We start from the raw sequence: 16,641 nt of genomic DNA, 5'->3' as shown, positions 1-16,641 counted from the left end.
GAAATTGCCACAAATGCACAAGTACTGAGACTGACGAGAGTTGAAGCCATTTTTACTTTCGTAAACACTGCAGTGCGTGTGACGTCATGTCTGCATGCGGGTCAGATTGCATTCACGTTAGAATCACTTCTTTTGTGATGTGAACGGCCACTAAAAAGATCAGATTTTACCAAAAAATCTGAATTTGACATCTGACCCTGCAGTGTGAATGTTGCCTTAGTGTATATGCGTGTTTGCATATGCGTTTTTAAAATATCGCCTCCACATAAGGAAAACAACTCCTTCACGAGATCCATTTTTAACCTTGTGGGAATAAACTATATTGTGTACCTTTGCTAACAACATTAGCATCAGCTTGACCTTTAAGGAAGCTGCAGGACCTCCGAGAAGGAGTAAAGAGTGTCTTAAAAGGCAGGTTGGGATTCTCCTCAGTTGTCAAACTTACTAGAATGTGAAAGAAGGTCATCATCCCCAGGAGGCCCCACCAAAGTCAAAGCCCACCTTCATTTCACCTGCCCTTTCACTCGCCCATCACGACTGGACACACACGTGTGCCTCCGCCATCTTTTACCCCCCGGTGCATTTCACTCACAGGAACTTTCTGCATGAGAAAGAGAAAAAGATAATGCTCGTCTTTTAGCCTCTGCAAAACAGCAACACTTTAAAACTTTAATTGGAAGATGAATTTTGTATGAATTAGTTAAACAATAAAACAAAGATGGCTTCATTAGCAGATAAGGCAGGTAATAAGTATATCACAGCTTCCACTCAGACTGAGTGTGTGTGTGTGCGTGTGTGTGTGTGTGCGTGTGTGTGTGTGTGTGTGCAGCACAGATGCATATCCAATTGGCTGCAGCACAATAACACACTATTCTTATGTTAATCAAGGAGGCCATTAATGTTTACATTGGCAAAATCAGGCCTTCCAAAGGACTACCATTCAATTCCTGCTAAACGGGCATAATTAGTTCCCTCTTAAAGCCATATTCCATTAACTCACAGGTGAATCCATCCCAGTTTCATCAAATTTCCTTTCTCGTTTTGCATGATAATGCAATTTAAAAGCAAATGACATATTCAAAGGGCTCACAGAGGCAAAGCACCTATGGGGAAAAAAAATGTTTTTGGGTTCTTTTTTTTGATGGATATTTAAACTTAAAAGTGTTGTCCATTATTCTGTGTGTGTGACTTATTTACGGGCTTATTGGAGATTAGCCAGTTTGAAATCCTTTGCAGGCTGTGTGATGACACCTGAGACAAACCGTCCACTTCATTAGGTACACCTAAAGACATCTAATTCTATCTTTAGAGAGGTCTTCATTTAACATTGTTATATCATTATTAGCTGTGTTAAATATTACGTGTTTTCCTACTTGGTTAGGAATCTAAATATTATGAAATTAGAAGCATGTTTGTTCAACACAATCATCTACCATGCCAGACAAGCCACAAATTTCCAACTCAAAAGACCCGAGGCCATACGTGGCCCGCCACTTTTTTTAACTTGGCCCGCCACTTTTTTTAACTTGGCCCGTCACACCTTTTAATGTGGTCCGCCACATCATTTATAGTGACCCCCTACGTCATTTAAAATGGCCTGCCAGTTAATTTATACTGACCGACTATGTCATCTAATTTGACAGGCCACGTCATTTAAAAAGGCCCGCCACTTCATTTAAGGTGGCTTTAACATAATTTAAATCGTCCCTCCACTTCATTTAATGTGGCCTTAGCATAATTTAAATCGTTCCGCCACGTCATTTAATGTGGCCTGCCAAAGGCTGGAAATAATGTGCATCAATAAAGCACTGTCTGGCTAAGTAAATTATTTTAAAATTTTGACAGAAAAAATGTACGATACTGCATCATTTGCATATATTTTAAACTTGGATACTATCTGATTCTACAACAAGGTTTTGCTATCATCAAACATGAATACTTAGAAATCTGCTTGTCACCTTGACTTACAATTTCAAAGCAAGTGATCAATTAATCTGGTGGTAAAAACATCCATCCATTTTCTACCTATTGTTCTTCTCAGAGCTTATTCCAGCTGCACTTTGAGCGGAAGGCAGGGTATACCCTGACCAAGTCGCCACCTCTTGGCTTGGCCAACACAGGAAGACAACATTCACTAGCACATTCACAAACTAGGGCCAATTTAGTGTTGCCAATCAGCCTATCTACAGAGGTATAACAATTAAACTGAATTGCTACTGCAAATAGTGTAACAAGGCTATTACAGTATATGATTATAATAAAACTCAGAATACAGCATATTCATTGTTTTGGAACTTGGTTGAATTGTATTGTCCCTATACAAATAGAATTATAATTTAGTCTAGTATATATTCATATACTGTATACATTCACTATGTCATGACATGGACTGTGGCGCAATTTCCTGCGAGGATTGCTTTCCCAAGATGCAAACGAACTGGACTGGACATCGGATGAAGGTAGATACATGATTTAATAATGACTATAAAAGGTACAAACAAAAGGCGGAAATACAAACTTGGCTAATGAAACAAAAAAACTAGCAGTTGGGCAAAAACTATGGACATGAAACATATAAGCACTCACTGTGACAAGAACTGTGGCATGGACTATGATATCAAAGAGTAGCATGGGTCGCGGAGGTAATGTCGCCAGACCGACTGCCTGGCAACTACAAGCTAAAATACTACAGACATGATTAGCACAGGTGCATGTGTCCAAATGAGCAACAGGTGAAACTAATGGGTAACCATGGAAACAAAACAAGGGAGTGAAAAAGCAGGAACTAAGTGACCAAAAAACCAAACAGCACATGGCCAAACAAAAACATGATCACAGACATGACACACTGTTACAAGTGTCCCTCTGTGGGTGGCCATAATTGCAATTTGGCCATCAATAAAAATTAGTCTGACACCCCTGAAATACCAAACAAATCGTGTGAGATTTCAGCTCAGTGAGCAGCATCTTTTTTATGATGCCATCAAAGTGTACAAGGGCAGTGACAACCATAAACTGCATATTCACAGTGCTTTACTTTTTCCACATTTTGTTATGTTACAACCTTTTTCCAAAATGTAATACACACCGTAATGACAATGTGAAAGTATTTTTATTTTTGCAAATGTATTAAAAATAAAAAAATAAAAAAACAAAAAAAATCACATGTTTATAAAGAAATATTCACAGCCGTTGCTCAATACTTTGTTGATAGACCTTTGGCAGCAATTACAGCCTCAAGTAGTTTTGAATACGATGTCACAAGCTGGCACACCTATCTTCGGGCAGTTTTGACCATTCCTCTTTGCAACATCTCTCTAGCTCCATCAGGTTGCATGAGAAGCGTTGGTTTTCATCAAGGATGTCTCTGTACATTGCTGCATTCATCTTAGTCTAGTCAGGGAGGTGACCAAGAACCCAATGGTCACTACAGCATTACTCTGTGGAGAGAGGAGAACCTTCCAGAAAAACAAACCTCTCTGCAGCAATTTACCAATCAGGCCTGTATGGTAGAGGTGCCAGATGGAAGCTATTCTTTGTAAAAGGTTTGCCAAAATGCACCTGAAAGACTCTCAGACCATAAAAAACAAATTCTCTGATCTGATGGCACAAAGATTGAACACTTTGGCGTGAATGCCACGTGTCATGTTTGGAGGAAACCAAGCACCGCTAATCACCAGGCCAATACCATCCCTACAGTAAAGCAGGGTGGTGGCAGCATCATGCTGTGGGGATGTTTTTCAGCGGCAGGAACCGAGAGACCAGTCAGGATAGAGGGAAAAATGAGTGCCGCAATGTACAGAGACATCCTAAGTGAAAACCAACTCTTCCCATCCAACCTGATGGAGCTTGAGAGGTGCTGCAAAGAAGAGTGGGCAAAGAGTAATGGGCGAAACTGCCCAAAGATAGGTGTGCCAAGGTTGTGGCATCGTATTCAGACACGTTTACACACTCCCTGAATTGAAATCCTAATGAAAACCTGAAAATATTTACGTCCTCATTACCTGTAAATTCAATAGTTATGTATGTATACAAATTTCCTGGTTTGACTTTGAGCAGTGTTGCCACCTACCTGGGGGCTTGTGCATCGAGACTTGAGGTTCTAATTTTTGCCAAAGGTGCATCAAGAAAGTATTGAGCAAGCATTAACAAATACTTATGTACATGTGTTTATTTTTTGTTTTTTTAGCTGTAATAAATTTGCAACATTTAAATTATTATTTTTTTTATTATTTTTTTTTATTATGAGGTATTGAGAACAAAAATGAATGTATTCCATTTTCGGATTAGGCTGTTACATAACAAAATGTAGAAAAAGTGAAGCGCTGTAAATACTTTCCGGATGCACTGTAGAACCAGAAAAAGCAACATACATCGGAAAATGTCAGCACAGCAACAACATGGAGGACCAGAGAAGCTTGCTAACACACACACGCACATTACCTCCCTTTGTGTGTGCAGTTTTATTCTGATTTTATGACACAGTGGTTAACTTCTTTTTACACTTAATAATGTAAAAATGTACTCCAAAACTGCCTGCACCATCTGACCCTGGGACAGATTATTTCTATTTCGACAACTTGGGGGTCCCGAAATATTAGGAACAACCACAATCTTAATCCAATTGCTGAATTAATGAATATGTCCGTGTCAGTGTCAACCAAAAGTGAGTGGAATTGCAAAGGCAGAATCTTGGATACTTTGTGTCTGGGTGGGGTAGGCCTACCTAATGTTGTGGCCCTTGTGTGTGTGTAAATTGGAACGGGACACATCTAATCTCAGCCATTAATAGTCATGTTTTTCGCTCTGTGGGAAGAACACTTATGATTTATATAGGTAGGCAAGCTTCACATGTGTTGCGCACACACACGCACACAGGCACGCGCACACACACACACAATGTAATGGATAGGAGCCGGCTGAGGGCGTCTGTCAGGGGCGACTGTTCTAATCAGAGCAGTGGGGAGAGAGATAAAGGAGAAAATAATGAGTGTGGCATCGGGCCTTTCATAGCGCAACAAAAGGCCACGGGATCAGATAGACACACACAATGTGGAGAGGAGGAGGAGAGGAAAAGGGGAGAAAGGGAGCGAGAGGGAGGAGACTATATGTGTGTGTGTGTGTGTGTGTGTGTGTGTGTGTGTGTGTGTGTGTGTGTGTGTGTGTGTGTGAGTGTGCGTGTGTGTGTACGAGCAGCGTTTGCTAATAAGCCGTCCCGCACTGTAACAGTTTTAGGAAATGCAAGCCTACTTTGATGCTGCTGATTGATGGAGGTTTCCATAGCAACGTGGACGCCTATACTCCCCATTCTATCCTCCTGACTGACCACATTCTCACATTTCCAGCAAAAAAATACCACCCGCTGATTAGTGCCGCTTCATTTACAGCCTTGTGGGATAATTTCATCCTTTGATTATTAATGCCTAATATCCCCAGATTACACCTCTTAGATTATTAATGCCTAATTTAGCCATGATGACTCCTAGTCATTAGACAGTGCCCAAACAAGGCGAGTGGTCTGCACAGTGCACACACACAGTTAGATAATGACAGAGTTCACAGAGGAGGTTCGCACCAGTGTTAAGTCGATTGCTACCTTAAAAAAAGACGAAACTCCCATCAAACTTTAAAATGAAAAGAAATACTAATTAGAAACTGCAAGCTAGGAGAAATGAGCAGGCAGACTCCGAACAGAAAATCCTATTCACAGACTTAATGAGCTTGTCGAAAGCTGAATAATTGATTTCTAATTCTAGCCTGCAGCTGTTGACCCAACCAGTGAGTGTTTTTTTCCCTTTCCCCCCAATGAATGGCGCTGAAAATTTGTCGTTGCGCTCCAACTTGGCACTGTCGGCTCTGCGGCGCCGCTAACCAAACCCTGTCACGCCTACGTCACACTTTAAAGGGTTTTATTTTGACGCCGGATGCAAAGTTTTGACAGTTAAAGCCTTGATCTTAAAACAGGCACACAAATTCATCATGTACGATGCTTTTTATTGCTTCATCTTCCTTCGGATGATTAATTTAACATTAGTAGTAGAACCTTAAAAGGTCGCACACAACCCGATCCAAGATAATGGTCTCCACCATAAACATTTTTTTAAATTGAATTAATCAGTTACAGACACAAACTGGTACCTTGATGTTCCAACGCTGTAAAAAGGCACAATTTGGAGTTTAACCAAGGTTTTTGGAGGGAAAAGGCCTTGATGTTCAAACAAGTGCAACTTGGGAAACTTCAAACGATTAAGTCGGTGTGTGTTTTGCTCTTTCTTTGGCTTTTTGCAAAACTTTCCAAAAGGACCACAATGGTAGGTGAATAACAAATGTGAGAAGAGGAGGAGAAAAACGTGACAAAACAAACTGCACTGAACACATCAGTCATAATAGGACAGGCTCTCCTGTACTTAATGTTTTTATCCAAATGGAGAATAAGGGCAGCAAGAAACTGCATATCTGCGGCAAATTTGAGAGTGGGGATTACTTTGTTGTTGGCTTAACTCTATCAAAGAGGACAAACTGGGCAATAGGAAACAAGAGTTCTGCAGCCAAATGGAGACTGGGGAGGTGGTTGTTGCGGGCTTCATTTTATCAATGAAGAGAATAAGGGCAGCATGAAAATTGAGCTCTGCAGAAAAATGGAGAGTGGGGAATATGCCACTATAATTCCCTTTGTTGCTGTGGGTTTAATTACATCTGAAAGAAGGCGGAGAGCAACAGGTGAATAAAGTTCTGCTGCAAAGTGGAGATTCAGGAGTATACCACTGCAATGTTGTAGGCTGGATTTTATTAAAGAGCAAAAAAAAAGGGTCAATAAGAAACCAGAATTCTGCAGCCATATTGAGCCTGGGGGGTATACCACAATAATTCCTTTGAGGTTTGTGGTAGTTGTGGACTTAATTTTATCGAAGAGGACACTAAAGGCTAACCTGACTCTTGCCAGATCCTTGTAGTTCGCTGACCTCCACACATTGATCTGGGAGTTCTCAATAGGAAATGTATTTCAGAAGGCGGGGCCTTGTAAAAGAAAATCATTGTATGTGATTGAAAAAAACACTTGTCCGTTATCTCGAATGACTTGCTACTTCAACCACTCACATCGAAATCAACCCGTGACGTTGATGAGAGCGACGCTGGGAAATCCAAACCCGGTCGGAAGAAGAGCCTAAACATCCTTACCACCAATAAATGCCTTCAAAACCGTTCTCTGTTCATCTTTAAAGATTTAATATTCGATATATTGGACAAAACAGTTGCAATAGCAGAATCAATGTCAGCACACGACGCAGCTTGCCGCCATTGTTGTTTGAATCAAACAGTCGCTTCGGCGCTGCGTCACATCTATGAAATCCTGCCCGGCGATCCTGATTGGTTCATTATTTTTTGCTATCTGGAAGGAGTTTGCAATGCCTTCGAGCCCAGACCCTTGTGTGGAGCTCAGCAAACTACAAGGGTCTGGCGAGAGTCAGGTTAAATAAAGGCAGCAAGAAAATGGAGCTCTGCAAGAAAGTGGAGACTCCGGAGTATGCCACTGTAATTAAAAGCTCAGTGCTTTGTAGTCCTTTTAAATCAGGCTAGCATAACCACTTCTGGTAACGAGCAAGGTTTTTCATTTTATGAGAAGAAATGTTAGTGAAATACATTCTTCATATTGACAATACATAAATGAATGATATAAGAGGACAACCGACATGAATTTTCAACAACAAACCAAAGTGCATTGAAGAGCCCTTCGGTAAGAAAAAACCCAAAACTAATCTGTGTCATCGAGCTGATTTTCTCACGGAGGATCTAGTTGGTGTTGTGTGTCTCTTTCCCAGGAGCGTCCCATGCAGGCCTACTGTCTCCTTGGAACAAAACCAAGGCAAATAGCCCTGAAATGTATCATATAATGATCCAGACTTAATGACTGTGGCTACAGGGGAGAAAAAGACGAGCCTTGATAGAAACACTGTGTGATGGAATGACGACCCTTTATCATGTACATGAAATCACCAGAAGAGATTAAGCATTTCTTGATAAATATCACTTAGGTTCTTGTTCAGTGCTCAGCATGCCACCGGTTAACACACCTGGGCCCACCATTTCTCCCCTCCCTTGGGATCTGTTGAATAGGGCATTGAAATTAAACAGCTCTCAGTTTGGGGGGGTTGGTGGCACAGCGGTATATATTTCTCATATTTCTGTTAATTTTTCTCAGCCATCTACCTCGCTTCACCACCACCACTGACAACAACCAGTATCAAGCTCTCCCTCTCCTATGTAGCGACTGATCTGGCAGAATATGATAGCACCGGCCGGGCCTGTCACGGCAATAATTAGGCCTATTTTCCATGAGGTCATCTTACAGGGACGCTGGGCGGCTGTGGTTCACACACTGGGAGCTCTGTGCTGACCACCGCCCGCCCCAGGATGTGATGATGAACACTGGGCCACCAACATCAAATGAGGGCAACAGGCTTCAAATGCAGGAGATAATTGACTTATCAACTGTTTTTGTTAGCTAAACACAGCAATATTAACCTAATTTAAAACACTTTTTGAAATAATACAATTAATTCATATACAGTGGAACCTCGTTTTACGAACCCATTATTTGATCAACTTTTCAATGTATGAACCACAGACCTAGTAAAAATATGCTTTTGTGCACAAACTTTTTCTCCGTGTACAAACTCTTCATGATTGTTATGTTATGTTTATGTACAGTACTGTATAGTGCTTTATATCATGTTCAAAGTGTGCTTTTGTCAAAACTGGTACCCATTATTCATATTCACATTGTTTCTTGTGGGGAAATTTGCTTCAATATAGGAACTTTTTTATTCCTGTTCACACATTTAGGTTACACTGTATATTCATTCATGTATTATAAATGATTGAATATTATTCAATTACACATTGTTTTATCATAGTTTTAAATTAAGTTTAACAACCACAAACGTAGAAGGAATTATGGTATTATATTCTATAATCTCCACTTTGCTGCAGCGCTTTGATATGATCCAGATATGGCAGGCTTTGTCCAGGAAAACATGATTTAATGTCCAAAAATATAAAGAAAAAACACAAACCAGGAACTAGGAACAGGAAACAGGATGCCAGGGAAACAGGAACTGGAAGACGAGGAACAAAAAGACAGCAAGCTACAAACAGCTACAGAATATAGCTTACCGCTACCGCATCCAGCTACACTGACATCGACAAGTAGAAATGACAATAATCCAGCAGTGACTGGAGGGCAGGGCAGGTATAAATAGCAGCTGGCTGATTGACACCAGGTGTGGCCAGGTGCCAATCAGCCACAGCTGAGGGGACAGCACTCAAAGAGACAAACAGGAAACTGAACCAAAATAAGAGTGCTGACAGGAAATAAAACAAACACAGGAAAAACTAAAACTTAACCAAACTGTCAGGGACAAGCCTGACACGGTCTCTTCTTGGATAAATTTAAACTCAAAATAAATACAGGACAGTCTGCATTTTTCTAATTGTTAACCTTTGTTGTTGTATTACTAGAAAGGTATCGTATTTTCCGCACTATAAGGCGCACCTTCAATGAATGGCCTATTTTAAAACGTTGTTCATATATAAGGCGCATAGAATAGACGCTACAGTAGAGGCTGGGGTTACGTTATACATCCCGTAGTTGCGAGACCTGCTGTGGCTCAATATTGGTCCATATATAAGGCGCACCGGATTATAAGGCGCACTGTCAGCTTTTGAGAAAATTGGAGGTTTTTAGGTGCGCCTTATAGTGCGGAAAATACGGTAATCTTTGCAGGGTTTGTCTTCAGTCTTGCATTTTATATACCGTATTTTTTGGATTATAAATCGCAGTTTTTTTTCATAGTTTGGCCGTGGGTGCGACATATACTGCGGAGGGACTTATGTGTGAAATTATTAACACATTACCGTAAAATATCAAATAATATTATTTAGCTCATTCGCGTAAGAGACGAAACAAATGGCAGCAATCGTCACACACACGTCAGCAATCTTCACTCACACGTCAACCAATAAGAATTTGGCGGGGGAGGGTCATGGCAGAAGTGCATTGTGGGTCATATTATTTATCTCATTCGTGTAAGAGACAAAGCAAATGGCAGCAATCGTCACTCACACGTCAACCAATAAGAATTCGGCGCGGGCGGGTCATGGCAGAAGTGCATTGTGGGTCAAGGTATGCTAACTGCTATATGCTATACGCTACTGCCGTAGCTATTAAAATGGATCACATCAACATTGGCGGTAACTTATAAAAACTGAGAAGGGCTGAACTAAAATGGCACCGAAAAGAAAATCATATACTGCAGATTACAAGCTGGACGTAGTGAAATATGCAGCAGAGAACGGCGATCAAGCAGCAGAAAGAAAGGACATACCAGAGGTGACACCGGGGAGGAAGATTTCATCGGATTTAGCGATCAGCAGCGACAGATTGTTCGGTAAACGTATAGCATGTTCTATATGTTATAGTTATTTGAATGACTCTTACCATAATATGTTACGTTAACATACCAGGCACGTTCTCAGTTGGTTTTTTATGCCTCATATAACGTACACTTATTCAGCCTGTTGTTCACTATTCTTCAGTTATTTTAAATTACCTTTCAAATGTCTATTCTTGGTGTTGGATTTTATCAAATAAATTTCCCCCAAAAATGCGACTTATACTCCAGTGCGACGTATATATGTTTTTTTCCTTCTTTATTGTGCATTTTCGACCGGTGCAACGTATGCTCCGGAGCGACTTATAGTCCAAAAAATACGGTATATAAAAAAATGGAAACTGTAAGGAATGGATGTGTAGCGTCAATTGTCTGTGGTCAGCTCACAGAATCGGACACAATCATGCAAACAATGTAAACAGTGTTTTAAGGGACCTGAATCGAGTTTGTAATTGTGTTCGCACACACAAGTGAATGCAACGATTAGCTGGAGGGGTGAAAAGAATACAGTAGAAGGCCTTGTAACCCAGCCCTGCCCTCCAACCCCCCCAGCCTCGCTGTCACTGGCCATGTGTAGTGTGTAATAGGCACTGACAGTCGTGGTGCAGGTCACTAACCCTATGGCCCTGTCTAATTGAGGCTAAGGATCCCGCCTTGTCCTGCCATCTATAATTAAGCACATCATCTGCGGCCGTATGAAAGATTCAGCTCGACGAGGAGCGGCCGACACACGATCGTGCCACCGCAGCCTTTTGCTGCTCATGTGGATAAACTGTTAAGCGCCACAGAGACAAGGATTACTGTACAACAGGTGGGATGATAGCAGAAAGTAAAAAATCTTATATTGTGTGGGGATACTGTAAATTGATGATATCCCACGAAAACTTCTAAACTTATGAAAGGATGCTTGATTAGGCCAATTTTTTCCCCACTCCGTTTCCTCTTCAAATCTCCTTGAAAGCATCAGTCGAACACGAAAAAAACAAACAGATGATGAGGCTGTTCTTTATTCACTCCAATACCCATTTTATCCAAGTGGAGAATGAGGGCATGAAGGAAATGTTGCAGCAAAGTGCAAAATGAGTATACAATTCCCTTTAAGTTTTTGATTGTTGTAAACATTATTTTATAAGGAGGCAACTAAAGGTAGAAAGAAAACAGGTGGCGACACCAAATAACCACCAACCCTATAAGGTTGGTGGTTACTTTTATTTATGGGACAGCAGGAAAACAGAGCGCTGCAGCAGGAAAACACGGTGTCTACCTCTGTAATTACTTCTAGTTGTTTGGTTGTTATTGACCTATTTTTTTCCAAGAGGAGATTGCGGGCAGAAAGGTAATGGACCACGGCAGCCAAGGGGAGACTGTGAAATGTAGCACTTCCAGATATGTGGTGGTTGCATACTTAATTTCTAGTCGAAAGGCGACTGAAGGCAGCTAGAAAACGGGTAGTGGCAGCCAAGTGGAGACTGAGGTTATCTAGTGTGTTATGTTAAGGTAATGTCAAGGTGATCATTTTCAAATGCTAAAATAACACAGTGATTCTGCTCGACCAATGAGCGAGCAGTAGTACAAGTACAGACCCTGTATTACATAGCAATGCCCTGATACCAGGCAAATACTGTATGCTTCCTAGTGGCAAGTGACTTGGATGTAATAATAACTAACACAGTAAGTATCGCTTCCTTGCTTGTCAAACTTTGTGGAGCATATTTCTAACAATGTTAAAGTTGCTTATACGTCCACTCTCAGTTTAAACTGTATCGCTGTTGATGATGTATGCGTTGCATTCGCATATGCATACGTCCAAAAGCCGCTCATATTTTGGGACTGGGCGGGCACGTGATAAGAAAGGATGAAAAGCGGCCGTGACGACAGCTCGTAGAGGACGTTAAAAGCAGTGCCTGTAAGGCACGCCCCCAAGACTGTGTAATACGAGATATAATGACTGATGAACACCTTGGTTCGATAAAGAAAGTTGCCTCAGCTCAAAGCCTGAGCCCCGACATTAATGAACTAGCATCCAAGAAAAGATGGCAGGTATCTGGCTTGGGCACATCAGATAAGATCAGTGTGTTGCAAACTGAGCAGTTTAAAGTCCAGAATGGTTGGTTTATTCATTATTTTATTTTCAAATTTAATAGCCTGTGGAAAAAGTTAATGTTGATATTTACCTCAGAAGGCTGCAAATAGAAAAGAGGCATTCAATTTGTATTTATATTGTATTTGATATGCCATTGATATTTTTTAATTATTATTATTATTATTTGAAACTCGATTTTGCATGTCACTATAAAGTTATATAAGCCTTGCTTGTTCAATATTCAATGCAAAACTTGTTTGGGTCCCTATTAAAAAGGTTTTGTTCAACCTTGGCCCGCGGCTTTGTTCCGTTTTAAATTTTGGCCCACTCTGTATTTGAGTTTGACACCCCTGCTTTAAATGATCAAAATGCATAAATATTAAATGTTATTATTAATGTGCCTGTTACTACATTACATATGTACTTATAGCATCTATATAAAACCTCAATAGAAGTGTTTGGATGTTTTTTAAAGGGGTTTATTTGCAGAATAGAGCGGCTCCCATTGACTCCAAAGTAAGCAGACTTTTGATCGTGTTTATTTATCATTTAGAATGCACTAAACAAAACACATCCGTTGTCATATCTTTCATAATGATTGTGAACAATAGGCAACATTCCCAAAAAAGTGCAGTTCTCCTTTAAAGCGTTTCGGGTTACAGAAAGTGATCTCTAAGACAGGCTGACATCGCTCTGACTGGTGCAAGGTATGACAATTGTGGAAATAAACACTTCAGAAGTACCAGTAGCCTCCAAGCTCTTTGAAATGGCTGCGCCGGTATGTACAGGATGTAAACAGGATGTGGCGTAAGGGACCCTGTATGGAAATGATATTGTAGCAAAATTATTTGTATACGTGTAACTCAATCTGTGCGCGTGTAATCCAATTTGTGTGCGCGTGTACTAATTTGTGTGTCGGGACAAGCCTTGGCAAATGGATGGCTGGATGGATGGATGTATTAAGATCCACGTACGTGGGTTTTAGATCCGCGTGCTTGTGTTTAAAGTTGTCTGTCTGTCCCTAATCCGAAAAAATAAATAAAAATCTACTTTTGCGACATTTCTGCCGTGTACAATTTGAGTGGCACATCCAAATTTGTGAGCATGTAATACAACTTGCGCGCGCATTCAGAAATGCGTGCATGTAACATAATCTGCATGTGCATACAGTTAACCAATCACAGAAGTTACCACGCAATTTCAACCAATCCGAAAGAACGTACAGCTAAGGTGTGTGAAGGAGAGATGCCAAGACGCACCATAGGTTGTTTCTGATTGGTTTAAATTGTGTAGTGTCTTCCGTGGTTGGTTAAATGTAGGCGCAGTGGACTGATGGCTTGGTCTGGGATTGCTTATTTCAATCTGTCTGTACAGCGATTTAAATGTGTAAAAAGAGTTGTCTGTCTGTAACTCCCCCCTGCCTTTCCTTGTACTCACCACTAGTTGGGGCCTTTATCCACTGATAATGTTATTCTGCAATGGACCACTCTCTCGAACACTTGCTTAGAGCTGCCAAGTTTCAGCTTTGAGTGTGACAGACCCGCAAATTTAACCCTTTCACACGCAACACGCCACACTTGACATTTCTCACGCTTATATTCCTTATTTCCTACTCCAATTATTTTACTAATAATAAACGTTGGTTTTCGCAGCTTGCCGTAGTTTGAGTAACTCTGATTGATTGATCGAAATAAGCAATTATATTTTCAAGTATTTCTTATATATATCTATCTATCTGTATATATATATGTATATATATATATATATATATAAAATCCGTTCATGAATGAGTATATCCGTTCGGCCACCGTATTTATGGAGAAATCTGATCTACAAAATGTGCAGGCAGCATACCCCTCCCCCTTCGAGCTGTCCTGGATGAACAGAAATTATTTTTTCCAATCATTTTGAAACTTGCAAGCGTACTTCTTCTTCTTACTCGTCGTCGCCATGTCTCTTCTTCGTTCGTCTGCTTCGTCTCTGTTATGTTTTTAGACATTACTACTTGCCGTAGTTTTGGGGCAATGCATCACGGGAATCCGGATGTTGTGTGTCAGTGTATTAACGTGCCGGCTGGAATAAACACACGCTGAGAAATAGCTACGTGCCTGCCTTCTTTATGGGTTATAGATAAACCTATGGATAACGGAGACATATATAATAGTCTCCTTTTCAGGTGAGAGAGGACGCTAAAGGCAGTGCCTTTAAGGCACGCCCCTAATATTGTTGTCCGGGTGGAAATCGGGAGAAATTCTGGAGAATGGTTGCTCCGGGAGATTTTAGGGAGGGGCACTGAAATTCGGGAGTCTCCTGGGAAAATCGGGAGGGTTGGCAAGTATGAGTGGCGACCCATCACCATTCCTGTTCTGTCTACCTGTAAAATGTTTGTCTAATCTTGAACAGGTTTGTGGTGAAAATGAACTTTTGTTGTACTTGTGCAATGACAATAAAGAGCATACCACACCATAAACAGGATGTGACGTAGGGAGCCTCGCCTCTTCAAAATGGCCGTGACCGTACAGGAAAGCGATGTCATCAATATGGCAGCCCCCTATGGCTTAAGGCCGCATGCAAAATTAATGAATGAAGGGTTCGTACGCTGAGACATGGTTCACACAGAAAGGCATATTTGGCGCGATCTACATGTTTGTAAACCAAAAAGAATGCAAATAGAGGCGTTCGTGAATTGAGGTTCCACTGTAAAAAGTTGTGTTGTGGTTCCCAGGGTCCTTCTCACCCTATCTTCCTTTGGAGCTACCTAAAACTTGAAGAGTACTCTCCGGCGAGCCGCCCTCTTCTCCCACCATCACTCCTCCTCGCCGCTCCTCTTCATCCCTTCCTGTCTACGCCTTTGAAATATGGCTTTCAAAAAAAATACAGCTTTTTGAATTAATGAATCATTTTTTGCCAGGTGTCGTTTAGGAAGGGGAGAGGGGAGTACAAGAGGAGGGGGGACTATTAAATAAAGAGCAGAGAGAGTCCTCCCTCCACACCATGCACACACACACACACACACACACACACACACACACACACACACACGCACACACACACACACACACACACACACGCACACAAACACACACACACCTTCGCTCTGCACCCTCCTCCACCTTCCACCCCTCAACTGGAGATGAAAGGCCCGGCTCGTTCCTGTACCTTTAATTTAAAGCTGAAAGGGAGAAAAAAACGAGAGCGGGGGTGCGAAGCCTGCTTATGAATATGGAGAAAATTGAATGAGAAGCGTCCCTTTGAATAAATGCGCATGAACGTCCACTGCCCTTGTCTGGACCAAGGTTGCAGGACACCCTTGGATATACAGATGGAGCGCTGCTTCATGCACCAATGCAAATTTAGTGTGTGTTTTTCGATTTTTTTTTTCTTTCTAAGCACATGTGAAAAAAAGCTGTAAAAATCCACCCGACAATATGATAATTGCTTGTGTTTGACAACCACATGCATATTGCAGATATTAAATGAGTTTATCGTGAGTGGAATACGGCCTTGAGAAGGTAAAACGACAAAAGGTGGGCCAGTAATAGCAATGAGCAAGCATATTGCTTGATATGTACACATACTAGGGATTATATTGTGCATGCACAAGCTTTGTGGGTAAAGCATATTTTATATGTCTTTTGCTGTACTTTATATCAGGGGAGACCAAACCTTCCCCCCACAGTGCTACATACATACAAATTGAAGGATGTGGGGCACTTTAATACATATTGTTTGGGCTCGCCCGAACTCAAAAGGAGTACGCCGTGTGCAGCATCATGTGCTTTACGGAGACATGGCTATACGCAGACTTCCTGGACCACAGCGCGTCCTGTGGTCACAACCTCACGGGCGGATAGAAGCACACTCTTGAGCGGTAAGAAAAAAGGTGAACGAGAGGTGGTGTAATCCTGCTCATATTATTGTAAAGGAGTGTGTTTGTACGCCGGACATTAAACTTCTGGCTGTTGGAATTCGGCCATATTATTTGCCAAGGGAATTTACTTCTGTAATCTTCATTGGAGTGTATGTTCCTCCTTCTGCTGACGAAACTGCTGCTTGTGACACCATTCACGCCGCTGTTGCTAAGCAACAGACCAAACATCCCGATGC

At 41.3% G+C, this 16,641-nt stretch overlaps 1 long non-coding RNA gene across 1 annotated transcript in view; it reads right to left on the bottom strand.

The window, feature by feature from the left end:
* Positions 1 to 218: 218 nt before the first annotated feature.
* LOC133613168 (uncharacterized) overlaps positions 219 to 16,641 on the bottom strand; it is a 156,641-nt gene continuing 140,218 nt past the window's right edge. The window contains exon 3 of the long non-coding RNA XR_009816415.2: positions 219 to 601. This is a non-coding gene — a long non-coding RNA (uncharacterized lncRNA). The remainder of the gene's footprint in view (positions 602 to 16,641) is intronic.

This window comes from Nerophis lumbriciformis, linkage group LG13 (genome assembly GCF_033978685.3).
Source record: "Nerophis lumbriciformis linkage group LG13, RoL_Nlum_v2.1, whole genome shotgun sequence".
Taxonomy (NCBI): domain Eukaryota; kingdom Metazoa; phylum Chordata; class Actinopteri; order Syngnathiformes; family Syngnathidae; genus Nerophis; species Nerophis lumbriciformis.
This window is presented reverse-complemented; position numbering and strand designations above follow the sequence as displayed.